Raw genomic sequence first — 26,490 nt, forward strand, 5'->3', positions numbered from 1 at the left:
CAGTGTTCAAGGGATCTGAGGTGGGGTGGGGGGTAATTCCCAGTGACACTAAGTTGGACTCCTTGGGTCTGCTGATTCAGTGCTCCTCCCAGAAACACAATATTGGGATATCAAGGCCATCCTTACCATGCTCTGATGTCCCTGACGCACTCCGTGACCTTTGAACTCTCTCCACAGCCTAACTAATCTTTAACCAATTCAATTAATTAATCTTTATTAATTGAATTAACTGGGTCCATATATTTCATCAAAATTGGCTGTGTGTTCAGAGATCTCCTGGAGGTACTGTCATGTCACTGTCACTTCCTCCCATTGTTTATTGATTTGCTCGAGCGGGCCCAGTGACTCTTGTGAAACTTGTTACTGTGTTTGGCATATCGAATATGTCACAGGTAGCTTGCCAGACTTTGCGGTGCGGGCGAGATACTCTCGGTAGCTTGCCGGGTTCTCCAAGAAGGGCAGAGGAATCGAACCCTGATCAGCCATGTCAGCCGTGTGCAAGGCAACCGCCTTACCAGTTGTGCTATCGCTCCAGCCCTTCATCAAACTAATGCGTAGAAATTTTATGTATTCCCTTAGTTTTTCTAAACAAACAGCCTTTTCTTTTATCATATTGTGTGGAAAATACCATGTTATGAAACTCCCGAATATCTTTTTCCCCCTTCCTCTGTAGTTTTAAAAAATTGACGTAATTTATGAAATAATAATGTCAGTAAGTTGTAAGCCTAGAGTATGCTTTTTTCTTGTTTTAATTGTTTGCCTTCAAGGCTTCATTGGAAAGTTGCAGAAATATAATGTTTTGCAATTTAAGAAGAAAGCATTCATGAATTGGCATAGAATAAAGCATATTTTGTCATGGACTGTCCTAAGTCCTGTCCACAATCCTTTCTCTAAATCCTTTCCTGCAATTGGCCTCCAGGAAGCTATGAGATGAGTTATGGCTAATGAAATAGAAGCAGATGATCCAGGCAAGATTTCTGGTAAGCATCTTAAAAGAGATAGGCTAGGTCTTTTCCTCCCCGTACCCTGTGATGGAGAAACGAGAAATGTAGTTTGAAAGAGCTGCAGCAAAGAAAAATGAGTTTGAGGTCTTCTGATATGAAGACAAACCCAAGTTATTTGAACTGTGTTTGCTTACCTATCATTGGGCTTCTTATCGGAACATGGGTTAAAAAAACACATCTGTAGCAGGCAGGCATCAGATTTTTTAAAATTTTCAAGTGAAAATCGAATATTATAGATACTGTGTTCTTCTCTTCTTCCTCTATCTTCCTATTTGCTCTTCTGAGATTTTATTCTAAAGTTATTGAGGTTTTTGAAGTTCCCCCCTCTTTTCTTTTCTACCAGACATCTATTATTTTTTTTCATTCTAACAGATCAAGTCTTTTTTTCATAATATTTTTATTGGAAAAATAATAATTGGGAACTGTCAAGAACCAAGCCTCCTATCCTCTAATGCAACTTTTGTGTTCCTAAATTAGTTCTGTCTCTGCAAATTAAAGAATTAAAATGCAAGATAATTGTGTTCACCAACTTCCAGTTTTTCTTTTATTTTTGTGAAATATCTTCCAATTTGAGCAAGATCCCAGAGAAAAACACTGTCCTGTATGATGTCACTGTCAGCTGTTAAATACTTAAAAAAAAATCTGCAGAATGTGTCTACAGTAGTAAAAATAGGAACATCACCTTTGTCTCAGTAGTACAAGATAGGATAAACTAAAGGAAATATTTCTTTTAAACATACGTGATGAGTTGTGGCTAGTGAAATATAAGCAGTGTGTATCAATTTTAATATAGAAAATATACATTAATTTGGAATAACCCCAGGTGTTAAAAAGGGAACCTGGAGCCATTTCTGGAGATGCTCAGCTGGGGGTTCCTGTTTGTGGCGCTGATGGCAGTATGGGGCTTGGAATCCACCAGAGTTATCTCTAAGGCCCCAGGAAAAGAGGAAGGGGCTTGGGATGTGACTCATTGGTAGACATGTCTTGAATGTTTGAGACCTTCCATTGTATCCATGCACCATGGAAAGATAAGGGAATGGGGTTGGGGTTGTGTGTGTGTGTGTGTGTGTGTGTGTGAGGAGGGGGTTGGGGGCTGTGTGGAGAGCAAAGAAGTTTATGTAAATATTCTTGAAAAAAATAGAATAATTCTGGGGCTGGAGCAATAGCACAGCGGGTAGGTTGTATGCATTGCACGCAGCTGACCTGGGTTTGATTCCCAGCATCCCATATGGTCCCCTGAGCACCGCCAGGAGTAATTCCTGAGTGCAGAGCAGGAGTAACCCCTGTGCATCGCCGGGTGTGACCCAAAAAGAAAAAAAAAAGAATAATTCTAATGTAGGAGGAATAAAAAACTAAATGAATAATAGCAATTCGCTCTTAGGATAAATGATACTGAAGACTGATGTCATGATCAAATGGAGCACTGTAGCACTGCCCTCCCATTGTTCATCAGTTTGCTCCAGCGGGCCCAGCAACGTCTCCATCGTGAGAGTTGTTGTTACTGTGTTTGGCATATCGAATACGTCACAGGTAGCTTGCCAGGCTTTGCCCTGTGGGCGAGATACTCTTGGTAGCTTGCCGGGCTCTCTGAGAGGGGCGGAGGAATTGAACCCGGATTGGCTGGGCCAGCTGCATGCAAGACAAATGCCCTACTGCTGTGCTATCGCTCCAGCCCATGGTCAAATGATGAAATGTAATTTAAAAAAAAAATCCACAATGAGATAATAAACTCCCAAAGAGATAACAGTCTCCCCCGTCTCCCCACCTCCCTCTGTCTGCCCCCACCCTAGAGGAGAGAACACCATAGGCTAGACAAACTGCAACACAATGCAGGGGTGGGGAACACCAGGCCAAAGAAAACCAGTGTTTGGCCATGAGTGTCTGGCCCTGGTGCATGATGGGATAGATACAGATGCTTCTCATGGCTGTTTGTAGCTCGTCTGCCTGTATTGAAAAGTCCATGAATGATATAAATATCTAAACGGCCCTTGGCAGAAAAAAGGTCCCTCACTGCTGTTAGAATATTGGGAATCTTTTGTTTCTTAGGTTATGCAGAGAACTCTGGAACAGACTGCATGTTATATATTTTGCATGCATGCTGGAGCCATAGCACAGCAGGTAGAGCGTTTGCCTTGCATGCGGCCAGTGGGCTGACCCAAGTTCGATTCCTTGGCCCCTCTCAGAAGCTACCGAGAGTGTCTCGCCCGCACGGCAAAGCCTGCAAGCTACCTGTGAAGTATTCGATATGCCAAACACTGTAACAAGTCTCACAATTGAGACGTTACTGGGCCCACTCGAGCAAATCAATGAACAACGAACGGGAGGAGAGTACTACAGTGCTGCAGTAATATTTCATGTCATGGATGTTATTGTCCATCTTTTAAAGAAATCTTTGTTATCTCCTTAATGAAGTCTTTGTTATTTCAAGATATAACTTATTTCACAGTTATATCAGTTGAATAACAAATATGAGGGAAATCATTGTGCAAAATGATTTTTTTTTAAAATAGCACTCTGCAGGCCAGAGTGCTATTTTATTCATTAGATTTGTCTAAACTCATTTTTCTGCTTCTAATACAGAGGTCAATACCTTGTATACATAATGAAATTGAAGTGTATTCTGAAAGTTATTTATCCTTAAGGTCACGGTCATGGTCCTCCCGTTGTTCATCAATTTGCTTCGAGCGGGCCCAGTAACGTCTCCATTGGAGACTTTGTTGTTACTGTGTCTGGCATATCGAATACGTCATGGGGAGCTTGCCAGGCTCTGCCGTGCGGGCGAGATCCTCTCGGTAGCTTGCTGGGCTCTCCAAGAGGGGTGGAGAAATCCAACCCAGCTCGCTTGCACAAGGCAAACGCCCTTCCGTTGTGCTATCGCTCCAGCCCATCCTTAAGGTGAATTACATAATTTCCATGAGGATACACTTACATTTGTATTTTTAAAAAAGGCAAGGATAGGGGCCAGAGAGATAGTACAGCAGGTAAGGCCTTTGCCTTGCACATATCCAACCTGAGTTTGATCCCTGGCAGAGGGTCCCTGGAGTACTGCAGAAATGATCCTTGAGTGCAGAGCCACATTATTAAGCCTTGAGCAAAGCTGGGTGTGCCTATAGAAACTAACAACAAAAGTGTGAAGATAATTGAAATCTGATATGAATTGATCTAACCTATTAAAATGTAGATTAGCTTCATTTATTATATTATAGATCCATTACAACTACAACCTAGAAACTTGCGAAGTTTTTTTTTTTAATTTTTTAATTTTGTAATGCCAGTGATAGTATTCAGGGACTCATGCATATCAGGCATGTGTTCCAGGATGAAGCCATATCCCTGGCCTGCAGAGTGCTATTTTAAAAAAAAATCATTTTGCACAAAAATTTTGCAGAAAAAATTAAGGTATTTGTTGTGAATTTTACTTCTGGACCTGAAGAATTAATTTTGCTTTAACTCGGCCCCTCTCGAAGAGTCCGGCAAGCTACTGAGAGTATCTCGTCCACACGGCAAAGCCTGGCAAGCTACCCATGACATATTCGATACGCCAAACACAGTAACAACAAGGCTCATGATGGAGATGTTACTGGGCCCGCTCGAGCAAATCATGAATAATGGGAGGACAGTGCTACAGTGCTACAGTAGTATACTTTTATCTAATTTTAAAGGTATAAGATGTAGTATCATTAAATAACTTTTAAATGATTTAATATGTCTAGGCACTGAAAATTAGGTAAAAATGCTCTACATATTTTATATTTATTTATGCAACTTAACCTATAAGTTAAAAAAATTTGCAAAAGGAATAGTTTCAGAGTCAATATTCAAAGGTACTTTGAACTCAGCCCATCCCAGAGTCCTGCTTATTTTTTTGTTTGATTTGTAGGCCACACCTGGCTGACTATTCCCACGGATTACTCCTGGCTCTGCACTTGGGGATTACTTCTTGTGGGCTCAGGAGTCCTTCTGGGGTCTGCCTCTTGCAAGGCAAGCACCTTACATACCTTACCCTACATTACCCACAGTACTATTGCTCTGGCCCAAGCTTTGCTTATTTTTAATGTGTGTTTATTTTGAAATGGAAACTCAAGTTTTTAACTCTATCATGTTTTAATGCCATCCAATTTTATATATTATAATTTTTTAGTTGGCTCATCTAGCATTCATTAATTACCTATGTGTAAAATAGTGTAATGAGCTAAAAGGTAGGCTTAATAAATTATTAAGATGCAGTTTTAAAAGGTCTCCTTGGAGAGGGGAGCCTACCACATTTATTAGAAAGCAGAGACATGCTACAGGGTCTTAGAATAAGAAAGGGGGGGTACGAGCAATAGTATAGTGGGGAGGATGTTTGCCTTGACATGCTGCCAACCTGGGTTCAATCCCTGGCATCCCATATGGTCCCCCAACCCCACCAGGAGTGATCCCTGAGCTCAGAATCAGGGATAGGCCCTGAGCACCTCTGGGTAGCACTGTCCTCCCATTTTTCATCGATTTGCTCAAGCGGGTACCAGTAATATCTCAAAACAAATTGTGATACCTGTTATTACTGTTTTTGGCATATTGAATACGTCACAGGTAGCTTGCCAGGCTTTACCATGTGGGCAATATACTCTCGGTAAGTAGCTTGCCGAGCTCTCCGAGAGGGACGAAGTAATCGAACCCGGGTCGGCTGCATGCAAGGCAAATGCCCTGCCCACTGTGCTATGGCTCCAGCCTCTGGGTGTGGCCCAAAAAGAAAAAAGAAAAAGAGAAAACCAGCCTGAGGGATGGTACAGAGTCTAAGGAGCTTGTATTGCATGCAGCTGAGCCTGGTTCAGTCACCAGCACCACACAAGTTTCCCTGAGCACCCCAGGAATAATCCCCGAGAACAGAGTAAGGCATAAGCACTGAGCACTTCCTAGTGTGTCCTTACTCCCTACCCCCACCTTATAAGAAGAACAAGCGAGGGAATTAGCATGTCTTGCATGCTTACTTAAATCAGTACATTTCGAAAGGGCTCAAGAAAGCATCCAACAGTAAAAGATAGATATTATTTAAATAGGCGGGGAAAGCTGAGACTCAGAGAAGCAATCAAAATCATTTGCTCAATGAGTGAGTGCTGTGTGCTCTCCATAGGACCAAAGAAGTCCTAAGATGGGAAAGACAATTTTTTTCCCTGCTTTTTGGGTCACACCCAGCGATGCTCAGGGCTTACTCCTGACTCCGTACTCAGGTATTACTCCTGGCAGTGCCTGGGGGACCATATGGGATGCTGGGGATCGAACCCAGGACAGCTGCGTGCTAGACAAATACCCTACCGGCTGTACTATCACTCTGGCCCTGGGAAAGACCATTTTTGCTGAGGAGATGAGTTACATATCCATGCGTGGAGATGTCATAGAGTCATTCTGGGCAGCAGCGTCCACAGGAGGAAACAAAAAGGGGCCATCAAGTCTAGCAGAGAAGATAAGGTGTACAACTGGGCCAGAAATAGAAGTATGAGATATAAAAGTGGGGGTGGGACTTAAACACTATGGTATATATTGACACTACTCTGTACCCCTTTGGAGTTTAAATGCAGGCAGGCAGTAATTAAAGCTTTGCTGCAGGGGAGGTTGAATGGATCTCCGTGAGAGGCCAGTGGCCCAGGGTGGGAGGCTTGGAAGGGGGTGTGACAGTGGAGGCCTGCCAGGTGGAGTCTTGAATGCAGCCTCTATGTAGAGACTATCTCAGAAGGGGACGAAGACACTGAAGCTGGAAAGACAGAAGTATATTGATTGCAGCTAAGTCATGAAAGAGTGTTTTCCCCTAATTTCCAGAGAGCTCCTCATTTAAATTAAAACATGTTGTTTCCTACGTAATCATATATCACCAGCCGCTTGCATTTGTAGCAACACTTTTACATGCCTTTCTCATACTCAAGAGAATTCCCTTTTGCTGCACTTTATTGCCAAAACAAGACAGCTGGAAAAAAAGAAAAAGGAGGAGGGACTGAAAACCTAACTGTATACACTCACTTCTGGTCCTAAAGAAAAAAGTCAGAACTGCCTTTAAAATTTTAGTTTTGGGAATAACCTTTCTTTTCACTTCTTTCAATAGCATTCTCACTTCTGCAAAGTGTCTCCATTTCCCCCTGCCTCTGCCAGAAATTGTATTAGTGTCAAATCATCAATGCGCTCTTCAGCATCAATAATCCAAAGGCTTAAGAATTTCACATGTATATACAAGAGTCTTTCCTTAAGGGAATGAGGACATGGAATCAGTAAAATTCTTAACACTAACAAAGATATTTGTATCCTGACACCATTGAAAGAAAAACTTAATCTCTGATCAAGAAGCCCTGACAAAAAGTTTGTGGGTAGGTGACAAGTGCACTTACAGTAACAACTTAAAATCTGTAGTTGTAAGTTTTGCTGTTATGTACATTAAATTAGATATATTAACTTGCATTGATGGTGCTCTCTTTTATGCACTTTTATTGGTACTAGGTAAAATAAATCCACTGTTTGTACTATGAATTAGAAACTCAAAATACCAACCTTTGCCCTCTTCATGAACTCTTTTAAACAATTTTGCAATAATCAAAACTTAAGTCAATACATAGGGACATGGGTCATCATCTTTGACCCAAATTATCTTTTGGGGGGATAGTTTTGATAGAGGCTTGGATCACATTCAAGAATGTCCAGGCCACACTCCTGATAGTGCTGGGGGATCATATATGTTGATGGTAGTTGAGCTGGGGTTGGCCACATGAAAGGCAAGTGAATTAACCCCTGTATGATATTGTTCCAACTCTCAAGATCATCTTGATTTTGTTTGTCCTGTCTTTGGAAGAGCCCCACACACACCATTACTAGGAGCTGGGATGCCCAGTTGAGTATCCCAGTCCTCAACAGTGTTCAGGAATATTCCGGGGCATAGTGCTTCTGAGTGACTGCAAGTGGAGCTGAGGGCCCCATGCAGTGCTGGGGGTCAAACCCTCTGAGCTATCTTCCTCACTCCCAATCATGATTTTAAACAGAATGTATGTATCACATAGACTTTGATTTGGCATACATTTTTCAACATTGACATAGTATGATTATGTAATTTCAACAAGTTCCGGGCTGTGGTTAAGGGGGGTGTTTCTCTAGGTGTTCTGGGGTCACTTCTGATTTCTTTGGTGCTAGACCTGAGAGGCGTTGGGCGTGGGGACATGTGGTTGCAGAGACCATTGAGGGCCTCAGGCATCGCATGACATGTTTTCCAACCCTTGATAGATCTCCCTGGCGCGGTTTTCAACACTGTTACAAGGTCCAAATTAATCACACTTGGTCAAAAAAACTTGCTCTCTTTACATTTTCCAATTTCTCACATCCCTACACGTTGCAGTTAAGAACAATGACTCATAAAGATAAACTTACCCCCTTCACTTTCCCCTGTACAATCTCCCTTTCTGAATTTGGTTAGACCTCAGTTGTGCACAAAGGACTATATAAAATGACAGAAAATGGAAGCCTGTATCACACACCCCATCAAGTCCAGTACCCTAACTCCCAGTAACCTCCAAGCTACTTTATTTCATCTGCTTTTACTCTCCCACACCTATGCCTAGATCATACAATGAAGAGATCCTTCTCTTTAAAAAAAATGTTTTGGGGCCACACCCTGCAGTGCTCGGGACTTCCTCCTGGCTCTGCACTCAGGGATCACTCCTGGTGGGGCTCCAGGGACCATATGGGGTGCAGGGGATAGAGCCCAGGTAAGCCGTAGTGCAAGGCAAACGCCCTACCGGCTGTCCTCTTTCTGTCCTGGGAGTTGCCTTTACCATTTCTACTCTTAGCTGTCAATTAAAAAAAAAATCTGCAAGGCCTTTTTCTAATACTTGACGTGCTTCCTTCTTTCATGCACAGATTCTAGATATTAACCTTGACCTATCCTTAATGCCCTCATCCCTCTGGAATGGATTGCTGTACTCGATTTTCCCGTTCTTCATTCTATGAACGTGCCCTTGCTGTTGCCATCGGAGGCGAGAACAGTTTGGAATGCTCTTGCACGTGCAGAAGCACTCGCCGTAGAATATATTTACGGTCAGTCCGCCGCTCAGCTCTCCCGGAGGAGAGCTGTTAGTACAAGCACGGCCAGGATGACATAATTTCTTCGAGCATCTCTCCCCTCTTGCAGTTCAACTCGCTTCCTTCGCTCGCAGCCTCGCCCTGCCCCACCTAGAGGGAAACTTCACTGTGTGTCCAGTAGAGGCAAGTTTTTCCTTTAAATGCTGCGCGTTTGTTGAGATTCAGCGTTCTCCCAACTTGTCTGTCCGTGTTCTTTCTGTCCAGAGGCAGAGGAGTTGGAAGTTTTTTTGTGCGTTTGTTTGTCTTTTTATCCTGCGGCCAGCATCACATCACCCCGCTGGCTGGCTGGGGGCCAGGTTGCTTTCCCGCCCCCACAGAGACCCCACCCAAGCTATGGACCCTTCAGCCTGCAGGTTCCCTTCTGCTTTTCCCTCCGATTCCATGAGTGCACCCATATGTTCAGAGGTGGGCTCCCGCTGCCAGGCCCCCGCCCCCGCGCCCGCCCCCATCCCGTGCTTGCTTTCTCTAAGGAGTGGTCCATAGTTCACAGTCACCAGCTCGCTTGTTTCATTCGCCAATTTTGACATCCCTGGCGCCGGGCTAGCCCCCTCCGCCTCCATCCCGGGCTATTTCCGAGCTGCAGGCCCAGCAGGAACAGGGGCGCAGGGCTCGAGGCTCGACCCACCTGGCCCATCCCCCAGAAAGGCGGCTTGACGGCGGGGGGTGGGGGGGGGGGGGGTGGGGGGGGGGGAGGAAAGCCCCCGGCAAGCTTAGTCTTTGCTCAGTCTTTGTTTTCTGGAATAAAGCCCCCCGGGCCTTCTGGGGTGGGTCCGGAGCGTGCCGCGCAAAATGTAGGACACGGCTTTCCCTGGCTCCAAGGCGTCCCCCCGCTCCTCCCGCTCTCTTATTTCCTGTTTCTCGGGCCTCTCCCTCGTTTTGCTTCCCACCCGACTTTATACCACAAAAACGCAAACTTCCCCTCGCCCGCCTTTCCCCAGCTGGGCCGGGTTCCCACGCAGGGCGGGCCCCGGGGCACAGCGCCCGGGTCGGGAGAAGGGGAGCAGGAGGAGCCGGAGGGTGTCCGGCAGGCCGGGGCGTCCGGGCACGCTCACCTAGGTTTGCAAAATAAAAAGGAAAAAAAAGGAAAAAGCACAGGAAAAAAGGAAGGGGGGGTGCACGCATTCCGCGCCCTCCCCCCGCCCCGCGGGTCGCAGCTTTCTCCCGCGTCCTCGCGAGCCCCCAGCGCGGCGCTGACCCCGCGCCCCCTCCCGCGGCCCTAGAACCCTCCACGATCCGCTGTGTCCCGAGCGGGAGTCCCCGCCCCCGCCCACTTCTCGGACCCCCGGAGGCTGGCCCGGCCTCCCCCGGCGCGTCCCGGGGGGCCCCCGTGGCCTCGGCCCGCGCCGTCCCCTCCTAGCAAGTTCCCGTGCGTCCCCAAAGAACTGGAGCGCGGGCGGGCGCCCCGGCTCCTCCGGCCGCCGAGCACGCGGCCCCGCCTCGCCCCCCACCCCTGCATCCCGCCAAGGTGAAGCGCGGGGAGCTGGGGGGAGCGGGCGGGACGCGCGGGGCACGGGCCCCCAAACAATGCACCCCTCCCGCCCCCGCCCCCCGCGCGCGCCCCACCCGCCCTCATTGTGGGCCCCCGCGGGCGCTGCCCGCTGCCACCCCAGGGGGCGGGCCGGGTCCCCGCAGCCCCGCAGCCCCGCGCCCGCTCCGCCCACACCTTTGCAAGTTCGCGGGCGGCTGAGCCGCGGGGACCCCTCGGCCGCGGGCCCCTCGCCCTGGCCGCGCGCGCCCGCCGGGGGGGCCCGGGGACTCTGAGCTTATTTGTCGCCCCCCTCCCCATTCGCTTTTGCAGTTGCTGCCTGGAGCGCTCGGAACACAAAAGGGGGGGGGGGGGGCACTTTCTGGCGGCGGCTCCGCCGGGCGAGTTGCAATCCGGGGGGCTCCTCCAGCCAGCGAGGCCCCCCTGCGCCCCGGGTCCCCGCCGCACCCCGTCCCAGCCCCCCGGGGCCGCCGGGCTCCTCCCCCAGCGCCCCCCGCGAGTGTCCCCTGGCCATGCGTGGGTCATCTGGGGCGCCGCAGCAAGGTGCTGCAGGTGAAAGGGAGGCGCGGCCGAGGCCCAAGGCCGCGGGGCGGGGGCAGGGGTGGGGCGGGGTGGGGCGGGGTGGAGGCGCCGGGACCCACCCCCCAGCCCGCGGCCCGGGCGGCGGCGGGAGGGCCGGGCAGTGGGTGTCGCCGCCACTCTGCGCGCGGGGAGGGGTCAGTTTCCCACCGGGGATCTCGACCCTCGCGCTCGGAGCCGCCTCCCGATCCTCGGGCGGGGCGCGGGGCCCCGTTTGCTGGCAATGAAGCGACTTAGCGCCCGCTGAGCGCGCCCCTCCCCGCCGCCGCCCCCGCCCTCGGCCCCACCCCGGGGCTCGCCCGCAGCGGCGGGGCTTTGTTTCGGGGGAGGAGGCCCCCGGCGCTCTTTTGTTTGGGGGGCTCGGTGTTTGCACCACCCCCAGCCTCGCCGCACATTCCCTGCCCCCCGCAACCCCACCCCACCCCACCCCACTCCACCCCGCCCCTCCCCACCCCACCCACCCCACCCACCCCGCCCCTGCGCCTCTCCGGTTTCCCGAGCAGCGGCTTGCAGGGGAAGGAGCGGCGGCGTCCTGCAACCCTCGGCGGGCCCCGGGGAAATCCGAGGCGGGCCTGGCGCGGCTCCCCACGCGAGACCCGGGCTCGCGCCTCGGCAGCCGCCACCCACCGGCCCACCCTACGTTTCGCGCGTCATGTGACCCGGGTAAGTCATTTGCAAGTACAACAGTTCCCGGGTTGCCCCCCATTCATTTCCTGGGAACTGCAGAGAGCCGCCGGGAGGCTCTGCCCGCGCGTGTGCGGGCGCGCGTGCGAGTGTGCGTGTGCGTGTGTCTGTGTGTGTGTGTGTGCGCGTGCCAGGGCGAGTGTGCGCGCGCGCGCGTGTGTGCGCGTGTGAGCTCGAGAGAGAAAGGGAGAGAGAGGGGGACTCTGAGGGAAAGAAAACAATTTCTCCTGCTCTGCAGCAGCTTCTGTTCAGGTCTGTGCCGATTCCGTTTCTTATCAAAATAAACAACCCCCGCTCCCCTCTTCTCTCTCTCTCTCTTTCTTCTTCTTCTTCTTCTTTCTTTTTTTTTCCATCCCAGATCAGACCGTATTCTCTTATGACATGTTTTCTTTTCCTTCTGTCATCTGCTCAAGTTAAATTATTTTGGTTGGTCTCCGTTCTGCAAGGGGGAAAGTGTTGGGAAGCGGGAGGGGGGGCCGAGGGAGGACGATGCTATTGCAAAGGCAGGAGCGTCGGTCGGATTCGTGCAGAAAAAAAGGGCTTCCCCTCCTCATTTTTTTTTTTAAAGAACTTAGCAAGTAACGTGAATTAAGCAAAAAAAAAAAATTTTTTTTTTTCCCTATCCCTAGAGGAATTGTAGGTTGCAGTGTTTGCCTTGACAGTTACTAGGACAAGAAAGGAAACACCCAGGGCTGAATCGGGGGTGAAGGGGCTTTATGCAAGTAGAGCCACCCCCTTCCCCCTCCCCCGTGCACACCCCCAGCCCCCGGGAATAGACCGGGTTCAGGGAGTCGCTGCCGCACCGGGGCTGTGCGGCCGGCTGTGGGTGTGCGCTGGGGAGCGCGGAGGCGAAGGGGTTAAGGCGGAGATGACACCGCTGGCATGAATCGTGGTCCGGGTGCTACATTCATTATTGTCTCTGGTCGTAATGATGTGTAACTGTCACTCGCCGCCGTGCCCGGCCCATCGGAAGTAGCCAGGGGCTGGCCTGTGACTGTTAGTTGCAATCCCGGGGACCTGCCTGGCCAGAGTTGACAAGGGGCAACTTTGCACGGCCACCCGGGCCGGCAGGGCGGTGGAGCCGCCTGGGAGCACTTCTTGCCGGCCAAGCCCGCTGGAAGGACACGGACTTGACCTCGGAGACTGTAGTTGGTGTTCATGCTAGATGCTCCCCTGCCGAGAGAATCAACCCTGCTTTTGTGGGGTAGAGAACTGCCTATTAGAACTTTGAAAACTTTTATCTTTGGGGAGAAGGGTGGGGTGCACTCAACAGTTCGGTGGCGTTGCCTTAGTGCTTGGGAGGCAAAGGCTTGGAAAAAGTCCCAATTCCTTTGTTGTATGCCCTGCAGCCTCCCTACCCCCTCCACCCTGCGCTTTTTGCATACTTTAATAATAATAGCCTTAATTCGGCTGAGAAAAGGAGGGCTGTGTTGGGTTAAAGAGTATTAGGACAACGGAATGTGTAATCTGGATAGACTGTTTGGGTGGTTAGTATTGTCAGCTCTCTAATTTTACTGTACGGATGGTTTAAGTATCATTGTATGTGGATTGTTTTAAGCAGTTCCACTGGCTAATAGAATTCTCGGCCAGACACTCGGATGTTTTATTCTAAATCCGCTCTAATGTTATCTGCTCCCCGGAACACGGAGAACAGCAGCACTATTTACATTTAGTGCATGTGCATCTAGTGGCTTCGTAGACATCTGCCAATCAGGTCCACGTCACTGTGCAAACCCACCTCGATGGCAGCATGCCCCTTTCTTACTGGAGGATAGAGTTGTTGAATTAAGTAAATGCTTTGAGAGAAATGTGACTTTTAACAGCTGGCTGCCTGTGATGAGAACAGGAGTGGTCACTTGGAAGAGTGGGAGGGTACCATCTTTGAAGCAGCATTCTTTGGAATTGGCATTTAATAAAAAACATGAAGCCCCCTCCCCCCAACCAGAGCCTCCCCCAAAAGACGCTGGTTGTGTCACTTGCAGATCCTATTTGCATATTGCTTAACACACACACAGAGAGAGAGAGAGAGAGAGAGAGAGAGAGAGAGAGAGAGAGAGAGAGAGATTGGATTGGTTGCCCTAAAGGAATAGGTACACTTTTAAGCTAGAAAATGCTTGATGGTAGAAGCTTAGGAATAGGGTGTTGAAGGACAAACATTTCAGTTGCATAAGTTATATCCTTATCGTTGTAGCTTGTTCCTTCTTGTGACTAGCTTGAGCCTTTGGAACCCTGTTGGGTTCGAGAGAGAGTAATTTGAGAACAGGAGATTTGACAGAAATTTATATTTAGGAAAGAGGTTTATCTTTTCCCTCTTCTTTCTAATTAATAACAGTTATGACATCTGCTTAAACTGGTAAAATTGGGAATATTTGCAGATAAAATTTTCAACATTTGTGACCTAAAATGCTATCGAATGCAGTCCATGGCTGGATGGATAAATAAGGCATTCTTGGGGGGATTTCTATTTATTTTTGAAGTTCTTCAGCTTTTTATCTATTAATAATTCATATTTAAAGGAAGCTTCTGTTTGTCAAACTTTATTTTGGAATGCTTGTCCGACTTTTCATTGAATGAAAATGTTTGTACTAACAATTCCTTAGTATTTTCCTTCTCCGGAAGTCCCTTTTCAAGAACTGAATGTCGTTCGGGAGAAACTGGTCCTGGTATAGCTTTGGAGACCTTGACCTTAGCAACTCTTGGCTGGTGGCTGTTTACTACAGCTGCGGCCTATGAGTGTACAGAATGGGAAGGGACAGCAAGCACTGAGCTGCTCACTCTCTCCAGGCCAAGGGGAAAAACAAATCAGGATGCTTGCTGGGCATTGTGAGGAAGCCCCCAAGCATATCATAGCAGATGTGTTCTGATCCCTTAAAAAAAAGAAGTATGTACCCTGGGGATGACCGGCCTTCCTCCTGTGAAAGGCAGATGTGCACTTGGACAGCTTCTGAGTGAGTTTCAGATGGTCCAGCACGAAGCAGACTGTTATCAGCAAACCTGAACAATTTGCTCGTAAATATAGGTGAGTTTTTTTATCAGCAAAAATGACATAAGTGCTCAGGCAGCTTAACTGCTAACCCTATATACTAGGGTATTTTGAATCAAGCCTTGGCTGGTTAATCTAGATTATTGAGTAACCTCACCAGAGAGGCCATGTGGTTAAACAGTTGCACATATAAAAGTCCCAGACATTTTCTCCATTGCACAAAATGGAATTTCATATTTATGGTGAAACCACATTAGAAAAATCACATTAAATTGGGTGTGTCATGTGGCTAGTTTTCCTTATATTTTGAGTGAAGCAGTTTTAGAGTGAAAACTTCAATCTGGCTGTAGATGATCTGTGTACTCATACACAATAGTTGCATTCTACCAAACTGGACAAACTTATACGAAAAGTTCTTCCTCTTGCTGTCTTTTTAAGTCAGTAAGTTTCACTACTATACTTCCAGGTTGGTTTAGAAACAAAAGCTACCCCGTCCCCAGTTTTATTCAGAATTCACCCCATACAATTTCTCTTAGAAGAGACTTTCATTGTTGTAAATCTTTCCTGAAATAGGTTGCAATAGCTTCCCTCTAACATTTCTGTGTTAAGAATACCATGCTAGTAGTGCAGCTATGTCTTTGTACTCAGTGCTCACTTATTTTCCTTTTAATTTGTATTTATTTTTAAGTCTACAAAGTTATGTACTGCTGTGTAACTTCTATGCATAATGTACTTCTGTCTTAAGAATGCTTGTTGGGGGCTGGAGCGGTAGTACAACAGATAGGGCGTTTGCCTTGCACACGGCCAGCCTGGGTTCGATTCCCAGCATCCCATATGGTCCCCTGAGCACCGCCAGGAGTAATTCCTGAGTGCATGAGCCGGGAGTAATGCCTGTACATCTCTGGGTGTGACCCAAAAAGAAAAAAAAAGTCAGGATTCTTAGTGTAGGGTACTACACTTTGTGTAGCAAGTTGTTCCAAAGGATACAGCATACAAGAGTAAGACTATTAAAATTTAACTCTGGCAATACTCTGCAGCTTCACTCCATGTACCACATGGACCACAACCATCTCTGCCAGATCAAAAAGCAATTGATGGCATGTCTCCACCCAGATGTCAACAGCCTTAGGCTTTGTAAGACCTGCTTGGAGCTTGGCTCCCCAGCCAGTCCCGAGAACTGCCTGACTTCAAGCAGTCAGAATTCATTTTCAAGGGCCTCGCCCAGCCACACCCCATCTGATGTCAGCCTTTGAGTTCCTGTGGTGAAGAACACATGCTGTGGATTAAATGGTTGCTTTCTGTATATATTCTCAGTAATTATGTTACAAAAGGATTTTTTGGTTTGGGGTGTTTATTGTCATAAAAGGCCCTACTTGAGTAGTCATATTGTTCTATAAAATTTGTTTTGGTTTGGCAGTACTTTACAGGATATTCACCCAAAGAATTCTGCTCTGGTATGGCTTTTCTTCCTGTCTTTATTTCATTTTTTTTTAACTTAAACAGTACATTCATTTTTGTTCCTAGTTTCATGGCATGAATATTTGAGTAGTATTAGTGATGATCAGTTTCATTCCAAAGGCATCATGGAAGGTGGGGGGAGGGGGGCTGGAGTTCGGTAGCCAGAGAGATAATACAGTGTGTAAGGCAGTTGCCTTACCTCTGGCTAACCTGGGTTCGACCTCCAGCTCTGTATATGGTCCCCTAGCACCCACCTGCAGTAGTCCCTGAGCATAGAGCCAGGAGTAAACCCTAAGCACTGCTGAGCAAGCCCCCTGCATCATCCCCCCCCCCCCCCCAAAAAAAAGGTTTATTTTTTTTCACCTGCCTGTTACCTGGAAAACCAAAATAGAGTCATTTTGGTTGTTTTCCTATCTTCAGCAAAGGCAGTCAGTGCTGCCACCACTCTTCTCTGGCCTGGATAGCCAGAGATAGTGTATTTATAAGCCCTTACTGTGCTTATAAATATGCAAGGACTCTTGTATGAGGTAAATGTTTACTATATGATTCTACTCCTAAGTGTTTATATGTATCTGTATAGATGGATTTTAGATGCTGTGTTGCTATGTAGTGCTTCCCCCAGTACCACGTAAGTTTTGATTAAGAATTACGGTATCAGGCCAGGCCCTGTCACCTCAAAGCCTCCCGAGCACCCCCAGGAGTGACCCCCTAACATTGAGCAGAAAGTCACCCTTGAGCACCCCCAAACAAAACTGCATTGTAAAGTTAGGGTCTAAAGTTTCCTCCTCCCCACATACTTGTATAAAAATGGTGGGAAAAAAAGGTGTATTTTGTTTCCAGAATTCTGCATTTCATAATAGTAGTCTCACTTTATTTCAAGATTAACATGCAAACTCCGAAGAAAACTTGAAAATAGCCGTGCCCAAAGGTAATAAACTAACATACCTCAGTGACAACCAAAACAAAATATTGTAAAAAAATAAAATGACTGTGAAAACCTTCATTTATTTCCTAATCAGCTCTCTGCCTAGATAATCCATCCTGGAATCGAGACTTTTTTTTTTTTTTTTTTTTTTAGTTGCATGCAGTTTTGAGTCTGACTCCTGAACTTCATGACCTTGGTTATGTTTTTGACCTTCTTCAGGTCTGTGAAAGGGGAAAATCCTATGTTGTCCATAGAGCTGAGTGAGGGCAATAAGAGATAATTTGTATAAAAATAACTATAAAGTTGTGTGGCTACTGATTGGACAGTCAGCCCCCTCCCCCGCTACCCTGAGAAAGATGAACTTTCCAGGCTCTTGGAGTGAGCATATAAATTACACTTATGGAGAAAGAATTTCCGAGAGTGGGGAGAAAACTTCTGGTAGTCAAAGGTCAGGAATTCCATTCCTGTCTTGCCAGAGTTTTGCTCTGACCTTGAGAAAGTCACTCTTAAAAAAAAGTTTCTATGTAGCTGGTGTTAAAAGTTACTATGGAGGTTTATTTCTGTAATGCAGGTGAAGTCATGAAGCTTCTCTAAAGAAAAGACATAAAAATACAATCCCTTTGACCATTTGTTTACAGAAAATAGAAAGCAAACAATAATGATTATTTAGGGATTATAAACCCTCAGGCTGCTTCTTTAATTAGTCAACTAAACTTCTATCACTGGTCATTAAAAATACCCTTAGTTTTTTTAATTTTTATCATTAAATTTGTGCTATTGCACTATAACTTAGAATAGTCTATTGAACGGTAAATCCCCAGTTAAGCCAAGATTGTGTTGATTAAGCTATGTCTAATTTATGGCTTAAATCTCTTGCTTGGACTCAAATATTGTTACCAAACAACACACACCCAAAAAGAAGGAAAGCTTTTAAATGAGTGAGTTTAAAAAAAATATTTGTTGTATTTTATTCATATGTACATTTTTCTGCCACAAGTTTTTTTTATATACACAAATACAAGAAAATTAAGATTATTAATTTAGTTTCAGCTGCATTTACTCCAGTTAGAAATTAATCTTATATCCCACCCCAGCCTTCACCCCCTACTGCACTAATTTTTTTCTTCTTTTTTTTTTTTTGTTCAATTTTTGGGCCAAAGGCAGTAGTGCTGGGGGGGGGGGGGGGGGCTATTTCTGGCTATTTACTCAGGAGTGACCCCTGGCGGTACTCAGGGAACATGGTGCTGGAGATTCAACCAGGGTCGTGCTCACTTGCCCTTCTGTACTATCTCTCTGGTCCTCTGCACACTGTTTCTGTTTCACCTGACATACATACCTTGTGTAACTGCTGTCCATGTTGCAACTATCGTGATAAACACACTTCCCTGGAAGCTTTATTTCTAATCCCTTGCTTTAAGAATCCACTGCATTCCAGTCTGTACTCTGGCCTTAAATAGCACATGATACTCTGTTTTGTGTAATTGTTTATTTTTTAATTATTTTTCTTTTTGGGGTTACACCCGGCGATACTCAGGGGTTACTCCTGGCGCTGTATTCAGGAATTACTCCTGGCAGTGCTCGGGGGACCATGTGGGATGCTGGGAATTGAACCCAGGTCAGCTGCATGCAAGGCAAACGCCCTACCCGCTGTGCTATTGCTCCAGCCCCCTGTGTAATTGTTGTTACTTGCCTTGTCTTCCCAATAATAAGCCCCATGAGAGCAGGAAATGAATCTTTTTTTCCTAGTCTTTTTGCTGACTTCTAACAGTGCCTGAGATAGTGACGGATCAGTTAGTGCTAAAATACTTCTTGAAAGAACAAATTGAGGGACGCAGTCTATCTGATCATCCTTTCAGTAGTTAAATGCCAATATGTATCCAGAATCATTTTCTACCTAAATCTTTTCATCTCTAACTAGATATATTCGACTCTGATAGCCATGATGATCTTCACTTTATTACTCTGAATTTATGTTTGAAATGTTCGTCTTGCGAAAAATGAAGCCTTACAGTGGAGTCAGACAGTTTGAGCTATCTTATTTGGGCAAATTAATTCTTCAAGTATCGGTTCATTCACAGATAAGTGAAAACAAACAAGAGCAAATATTGTTAATGTTGAAGGTGTTTAGGGATGGGGCGGGGATAAAAACTGGTTGTGTCTGAAGAGCATCCAATACTTATTTAATACTTAATAAAAGATGGTGTCATCCTTTTTGTTGTTGCTGGCTTTATTATTATTTTTTAAATTTTTGGTCTTTTAGGGTCACACCCAGCGATTCTCAGCAGTTACTCCTGGCTCTGCACTCAGGAATTACTCCTGGCAGTGCTTGGGGGACCATATGGAATGATGGGGATCGGACCTGGGTTGGCTGCGTGCAAGGCAAATGCCCTACCCACTGTACTACTGCTCTGACCCCTGGTATCATCTTTTATAGTGATGGTTTTCTTAAAAGTAACCTTTCAGTTTTGGGGAGAGAACTCAAAGGACTGAAGCACAAGTTTGCATGTGCGAGGACCCACGTTGTATTCCCAGCATCTCACGCCTACCCATCAGCCCCACTAAGCTTGGCTCTGGTAGTCCCAGCAGCAGTGCACTGTTGGCTGAATACTGAGTCATGTGGTCGAGAGAGCTGGTCTGAATATCTGGAAGCCAGTAGCCCCTGGGGTTACCTTTGAGCACTGCTTTGGAGACTTCCCCTCTCCCAAAATAGCCATTCAGATCCAGTGATAACTCTAAAGTGAAATAGCTACAGCTACTGTACAATGCAGAAGTTAGGTACCTTGCGCCCATGTGCTTTCTATGTGCTGACTTATTTAATCCAATCTTGAGTAAACGGGTATGTCTGGTTGATTTTTGGCTAATTGACACTAGTAATAGTATGGGTCGAGACCTCTGGATTTTGATTATGAACAGTGGTTCTTTTATTTGTGTGTGTTCTGGGGTTGAGAATTGGCAGTACTCAGGACCTACTCAATACATGGCGTCACCTGAGGCAGTGCTCAGGGAACCATGTGGTGATGGGAATCAAACCCGGCCTGCATGCAAAGCATGTGTTCCAGCCCTCTAAGCTCTCTCCCGTCCCTTGCCATTTTTTCAAAGGTTCTGTATGATGGAGCAGTTTTACCAGAAACACATCCCCAGCCCCTTCATTCCTCCCGTGTGATGTCACTTTTCAACATAGCAAAAATTACCTGAAAGTTTTCTTCTTCTTAAAAAAAAAAAAAAACGGGGAAATGAAAGTGCTGGTTCTAGTTATGAGAAGCGCGTTGAGTTATCTTAATACTCAATTTAGTCAGAGAAATCATTAGTATGCAGAACATTAAAAACTTTATTGAAAGTTTTTAATGGACATAAGATGATAAGTCGTAAAAAATAATAAGATGGAAGAGTATACAAAGTGCTCTACATCTCTTTTTAATGACAGTATGCAATAATTATAATTACAGATTTTGTAATTTTTTTTCCGGTCGTCTCTGGGAATGTATGTCCTAAAAGAAGAACTTCTACCTTGATATGCACATTTGCATTAGAAAAATGTTAGGGGCTAGAGTGATAGTACAGTGGGTAAGGTGCCTGCCTTGACCAAGGCAGACTCGGGTTCCATCCCTGGCATCCCTGAGCACCTCTGGAACTGATTCCTGGGTACAGAACGGGTAATAACCCTTGAGCATCGCCAGATGTTTCCTAACCACCTGCCCCCTTCATTTTTTTTAACGAATACATTATATGTTACAAATATAGGTACCTTTTAGTTTCTGTTTTTTTAGACGTGGAAACTGATTTCCCTGGAGTTAAGCAATGCAGTCTGGGTCAGTAACCAGTAAACTATTTGATTTGGTTCTTGGACCAAATCCATCAGTGTTGGGGGTCATTCCTGGCTCTGTGCTCAGGAGACAGTACCGTGCTAGTTGTCTAACTGGGTTAGACTGCAGGCAGTGCCCACATGCCAGGTTAGCGCCCAAACCTCTGTCCTCTCTGCCTCTGCCCTGCAGTTGGCCTGAGCAGATTGGCCACTGGACAGCCTTTGAACTTTCCCCTCTGCTGCTGGTCCCTCTCTCTGGCATTTAATGTGATATTCTAAGGTTTGTCTTCCGGTGAAGCAAAACAATGGGCCTATTATACATTGTCTTTGAGGCTATATTATTTATGAGGTTCTATGGTCAAATTGCATTTACTAGAACAAACTTACCGAAATATTTACTTCAGTGTAGAAGCCAAGTCAGTGTTTACTGTTATATGTACTGAAGCAAATGATTAAACCTAATCCCTAAAAAAGTATGTTAGAAGGTAATTAATACAAGATTTTGTACAGTGGTAATAGTCAACCAGTAAGGTTGCCCAATAATTATTCTACTGTTTGATAAAACTATTTAAGGCATAATAAAAGCAGTACAAAGCATCTAATCTTTTTTAAAAAATTCCTTACATATCCATCTGGCCTCGACTTACTTAACTTTGGCTATCTATCTATAGCCGTGCATGAAAATGTGCCACAGCATTATCCATGACCTGAAAATCAGGTTGAGGAAGTAAGACCATGTAGAAATTAACATACAAAGTAATTCGTAATAAATGGGCAAGTGCTGAAAGCTGCTTTAAACAAAATGGGGAAAAATTGCTTCAGTCTGGGTAATTTAAAAGTGTCAAAAATTTTGCTATGCAACAGAAATATTTTAATTTTTTTAATTGAAGCACTGTGATTTACGAAATTATTCATAGTTGAGTTTTGAGCATATAGTGTTCTAGCACCAATCCCACCATGAGTATCTACTTCTTTCCACCAGTCCGTGGTAAGATTAGTTTATGAAAAAAAGTCTACTTTTAAAATTCCTCCTCGTCTCCTCCCCTCTACCCCCCAGCCCTTTTTCCCCCCCTTTTAAAATTTTGGGCCAAACCTGGTGGTGCTCAGGGACTCAGCATCATTCCTGGTGGAGCTTGAGAGATATCAGAGGGTGCCAGGGATCAAACTAGGGTTGGTTGTGTGTAGTACAAACACACTAGCCAGTGTATTACCTCTTCAGCTTGAAAAGTGGTGAGTTTTACAGAAGGTTAGAGTCATTTATAATTTATCAGAGTGTTGCTGGAAGTGATACATTATTTACTGTTTTCCTTTCTTAAAAGAATACTTTTAGGGCCACACCCGGCAGTGCTCAGTGGTTACTCCTGGCTCTGTGCTCATGGATCAGGCGACCATGTTTATGCCAGGATGAAACGGAGGTATGCAAGATGGTGTCTTACCTGAGGCACTCTCTCTGGCCTGAAAGAATATACATAGTTTGGAAATTAAGATAGAATACTTGGGAGATATGTGATAGCAAAACAGTTGTTTAGTATGTGATGACATATCTCGCCCATGCAGGCAAAGCCTGGCAAGCTCCCTTGTGACGTATTCAATATGCTAAACACAGTAACAACAAGTCTCACGATGGAGACGTTACTGGGCCCGCTCGAGCAAATCGATGAGCAACGGGAGGACTGTGACCGTAATAGCATAGTTTAGTTTTCATCCTGGCAGTCGTGTAAGGTAGATTGGACATATGATATGCTTTATTGGTGAGGATAGTGAAGATAAGAAATGAGGAAATAATTAGAAGCCCTGCAGATAAATCTAGAACCTTGAATTTTAGCACCAGGAGTCATACTTTGATTTAATCTTAACTCAAAAATTGAAATTTTATGAAAGATGCCACTTTCTTGTGTCCGACTCATGCAGGATGTTCATTGATTAATTGATGAATTCTTATCTGTTTCTAAAAATGACTTTTAAAAGAGCATAAAAGTTCCCACCTTTCACATCAGAGAGACTGGCCTGACCGTCAAATCCTAAAAGGCACTGCAGATAAAAGCTTTCATGCTCTGTAGAAAATCAGGAAGATGCTTCATCACCTACCATGAACCCGAACTTGTGCCGGGAGCAGGGAATACAAAGGCACATTAAACATTGGCCCTGGCCTGATGTGTCGATGCATATATGATATATGATCATGGCGGGTGGGAAAGGTGGAACATGGAAGAAGTGGCATAGCTAATACAGTGGAATCCCCCTGGTGTATTCCAGTTTAGTTAGTTTTCTTAATGCAGGTCTTTAATGTGCCTTGAAAAATGCCCCAGATATATTTAGAGTTAGTCTTTTAAGTAGTTTCATCAGAAAAATACTTTTCCATTAATGCACATGATTTTTAAAAAGCTTTTTCTATTTAACAAAGAAGTTTACTGCGTATTGTACAGAAAATGTGCATAATACATTTAAAAGACATCTCTAATGCTTAGAACCAACTCTACGGTAGCTTGGTTCATAGAAGTTTACTGGAAGTTTCTTCTTTAGGGATGTAGTTTTTCAAAGGAGCACCAACTTAATATTGGTAGGAAAGAGTTTTGTTTAGCAGAAATGAAAGAGGTGATATAAGTATACTTTTCTGATAAAAGTAGCAACAGATCTGTGGAAACTAAATTTACTTCCTGTATTATCTAACTCCTATCTGTATCACTTTTAATGTAGTACATTGTTTTCTCAGTAAGTATCAATTCCATCTTTGTCATATCTTATGTTTTCATGTATCCTATATAATACTTTATTTTTTTGTTTTGTTTTTAATACCTATATTAATACTTTATATTTTATTTTTAATACTTAAACATTTTATTTTTAGTGCTTAAACTATGTTTTAGTATTTGTAATAGTTGTTTCCTTTGTAATTAACTTAGAGATTTTAGCTATTTTTCTATTAAGATAATAAATATGATTTTTAATTCTGCTAATATAATGAGTTAATTACATTACTTTTTAAAAAAATATATTTTTATATTTTTCATAGCCTTTCAAAGCTTACTCAAGAGTTCTCTGGGTCCACCCAGCATTTCTCAGGCAACATGGATAGTGGTTTAGTATTTGGGTTCGAGAATGCTGTGCTGTTCCTGTTCCAGGATGTTTGGGGTCCTTTTGGTACCAGAATGGAGCTGGGGTTGGCGCCTGCAAGGCTTAGCCCTATGCTAGTGCTCCGGCCACCATTTGTTACTCTTTTTCTAGTTCCTAGAGATGGATGCTTAGAATACTTATTGGAGATTTTTCTCTTAAAATATGTTGTACATTTTATTCTCATCCCTGTTACTTTAAACTTTAATTTGGTACAAATGATTTCCTAATTTCCATTGTGATTTTTTTCTTTGACCATGATTTAGGATAATAATAAATATGCTGTTTTCTATTCAAATACTTGGAGATTTTGCTGACATCTTTTTTGGTACTGGTGTCAAGTTTAATTCCACGGTTTTGGGAAAATGTATTATACTAATTTTAAAAAATGTGCTGAGAATGTACTCTTTTTTGTTGTTGTTGGTGGGGGCCCACACCCGGTGATGCTTTGGGATTAATCCTGGCTCTGTGCTCAGGGTACCATATAGAATGCAGGGAATTGAACTCAGGTCAGCCTTGTGCAAGGCAAGTGCCTAACCTGCTGTCAGGAACTTCTCTGCTAATGCAGAATATTAGTGAGGATTTACATGAGCTGTTAAAAGCAATATATTCTGCCATTGTTGGTCAAGTATTCTACAAGTGTCCATTAGGTATTATATTCTATATATGTTAACTGGCCAACTAGGGATGTCTAATGAACTTTTTCTAGTTCTATTTATTGATCTTCTGTTTTGTTAATTATTGAAAGAGGATGGTCTAATTAAAGACAATCATGATTTCAATTTAATCGAATTGTCTTTAATCCATCAGTTTAGCTTAATGCATTTTTTTTTTTAACAAGGGCCTCACCCGTGATGCTCTAGGGCCCACACATGATGCAGGAATGACTTTCACACATTTGAACACTCTAGCTGTGTGCTTTATCAATTAATCTGACTGCCCCTTCCAGCTTTATGTATTTTGAAGCTCAGTTATTAGGTACACATACATTTAAGATTGTTTTGTGTGTTCTAAAGCTGTTAGGTACACATACATGTGTTTTGTGTAGGTGAATTCCCCTCCTAATTATTTCCCTAATAAAGCTCCTTTCCTCTTGTCAATAACTATAATAGGGTATTATTATTTTTTACGTAGATTTTTTTTTCAAACTTTTGTTTTCATGATTTAACTGTTTACTCTGAAAAAAAATTGTGTGTATGTGTGTGTTTGATTTTGATTAGGTTTAGGGTGTTTTGTTGTGTGGTGTTGTTTGTTTTTTGTTTTGGGGCCACACCAGGGCTTACTCCTGCCTCTGCACTCAGGAATCACTCCTGCTGGTCCTCGGGGGGCCATATGTGATGATGTTTGAGGCTAGTTCCCTACCTGCTACACAGTCGTACAAGCCAAGTGCCCTATCCGCTGTACTGTGATTCTAGTTTCAGTCCTTTTTTGTTTTTCGGGTCATACCCAGTGGTATGACCCGAAGCGTTTCCTGGCTCGTGCTGTTGGGATCATATAATGCCCAGGTTTGGACTGTGACCTCAGCATGCATGCCAAGCATGCATTTGACCCATTGAGCTCTCTCTCTGGCTCTGAACTTTTTCTTTCTTGGTGATTGGATTTCTATTAACTTTTTTTTTTTTGGAGTTTCTTGTTGTTGCTTTTGTTTTTGCCTTTTTTGAGCTTTGAGTATTGGAAGAGGAGAGTCTAATTGTGTGTGTATGAGAGAGAGAGAGAAAGAGAGAGAGATCGAGAGATCTTCACTGTTCGCTTATTGCAACTCTTTGTTATTTTTAGTGATTACTTTTGTGTTTATAATAGATCTGTTTAGTTATTTCACCATCTACTTTCAGGTGATATCATACCACCTCCTGTATGATGTCAGAATATTTGCTGACATTTTTTCTTCTGTTGTTCATGCTAAACTCTTAATATATTTTTACATACATTTATAAATCAAGTTCCCTCGCTACTTATTTTGTTTTAGTCAGTTACTTAAATTGAGATTACAAGTTAGAAAGTTTTTTTTTTTAAATTGGGTGTGGTGTTTACAGACTTTTAAAACAGTTTAGAGTTCTTACTTTTTTATACTAAGTTTCTATGTTTTCTACTAACATTACTTTTGCTTGAAGGAATTTCTCTAGTATTTTTAATAGCTCAGTTTTATGGCAATTAATTTTTCAATTGTTGCTAGCCTGGAAAAAGTAAATTTTCTTTTCTTTTTTTTTTAATTAAGTCTTTTAGCTGGACTTTGAATTCTAGATTGCCATTTTGCTGTCTTTTGTTATTTTGCTCTGTTCCTTTGGGTGTAATTTTTCTCTTTCTCTGCTTACTCTTTAGGAATTAAAAATTGTGGTTCAGCAGTTACCTATGATGTGCATAGAT

General features: G+C 44.3%; 1 protein-coding gene across 2 annotated transcripts in view; it reads left to right on the plus strand.

Moving 5' to 3' along the window:
- Positions 1 to 26,490, plus strand: part of KLF12 (KLF transcription factor 12) — a 730,941-nt gene that overhangs the window by 241,162 nt on the left and 463,289 nt on the right. The window contains exon 1 of one of the 2 annotated variants that reach the window (XM_056109456.1): positions 11,710 to 11,826. The exons of the other annotated variant lie outside the window; for it this stretch is intronic. The gene's annotated coding sequence lies outside the window, so the exon portion shown is untranslated. Of the gene's footprint in view, positions 1 to 11,709; positions 11,827 to 26,490 lie in introns of those variants that run through there. 2 annotated transcript variants of the gene reach the window in all.

This window comes from Sorex fumeus, unplaced genomic scaffold, assembly GCF_029834395.1.
Source record: "Sorex fumeus unplaced genomic scaffold, SorFum_2.1 ptg000008l, whole genome shotgun sequence".
In the NCBI taxonomy this organism is placed as follows: Eukaryota; Metazoa; Chordata; class Mammalia; order Eulipotyphla; family Soricidae; genus Sorex; species Sorex fumeus.